We start from the raw sequence: 1,131 nt of genomic DNA, 5'->3' as shown, positions 1-1,131 counted from the left end.
CACACACACACACACACACACACACACACACAGTACAAGTATATAATATAGAAGAATTGTGTGTCTCCTGGGGGCGAAGCCCCCCTGGTCATTAAAACCTAGTGACTCCCCTGGTTGAGATCAAACAAGTTTATTTTCAGATTTGATCATTTCTGAACACAAAGTGATTTTAGTCTAAAGGTGTCCTGAAGCTGACAGGTGATCCACCTGCAGACCAGCAGCTCCAGGTTTTCACTGAACTCAGTAAAACAAACGGTTTTATTTGAGCCTGAGTCCAGGTCCAGTTTGTTGGATGACTCAGGTCTCCTGGTCCCTGTGACAGACCCAGGAGGCTCTCAGAACTCCATCAGGTGTGTGTAAGGTCCGTTAGTGTCCAGCTGCAGGACTTGTCTGTTTCCATACGTCCCATGTTGGACAGAGACCTGGACTCCGGTCCTGGCGGCAGCAGCCAGCAGTTGCTGCTCACACAGAGACACGAAGGCAGCGTAGAGCCTCAGCCCGTCCTCCTTATTGATGTTGCTGTGGTACTGCATGGTCCGGCCCCTGGCCCGGCCCCCCAGGGTGGCCTGAGGGACCAGCAGCAGGCTGCCAGGAAGCTCCGACACCGAGACCACAGGTCCTGAGGTGGACTCACACAGCCTCAGGTTCAGCAGGGTGGACACTGGACAGGTCAGGGACAGAGGGACACGTCAGGGACAGAGGGACACGTCAGGGACAGGTCAGGGACAGGTCAGAGACAGAGGGACACGTCAGGGACAGGTCAGGGACAGAGGGACACGTCAGGGACAGGTCAGAGACAGAGGGACAGGTCAGGGACAGGTCAGAGACAGAGGGACAGGTCAGGGACAGGTCAGGGACAGAGGGACAGGTCAGGGACAGGTCAGGGACAGAGGGACACGTCAGGGACAGAGGGACACGTCAGGGACAGAGGGACACGTCAGGGACAGGTCAGGGACAGAGGGACAGGTCAGGGACAGAGGGACACGTCAGGGACAGGTCAGAGACAGAGGGACAGGTCAGGGACAGGTCAGGGACAGAGGGACAGGTCAGGGACAGGTCAGGGACAGAGGGACAGGTCAGGGACAGGTCAGGGACAGAGGGACAGGTCAGGGACACGTCAGGGACACGTCA

The 1,131-nt window shown here is 57.1% G+C and overlaps 1 pseudogene; it reads right to left on the bottom strand.

The window, feature by feature from the left end:
* Positions 1 to 114: 114 nt before the first annotated feature.
* On the bottom strand, positions 115 to 662 carry LOC106511312 (probable D-tyrosyl-tRNA(Tyr) deacylase 2 pseudogene; annotated as a pseudogene).
* Between the last annotated feature and the right edge of the window lie 469 nt (positions 663 to 1,131).

The sequence above is a fragment of the Austrofundulus limnaeus genome, unplaced genomic scaffold (genome assembly GCF_001266775.1).
Source record: "Austrofundulus limnaeus strain Quisiro unplaced genomic scaffold, Austrofundulus_limnaeus-1.0 Scaffold2671, whole genome shotgun sequence".
NCBI classification, from domain to species: Eukaryota; Metazoa; Chordata; class Actinopteri; order Cyprinodontiformes; family Rivulidae; genus Austrofundulus; species Austrofundulus limnaeus.
The sequence above is the reverse complement of the archived record's forward strand: the minus strand, read 5'-3'. Positions and strand labels throughout refer to the sequence as shown.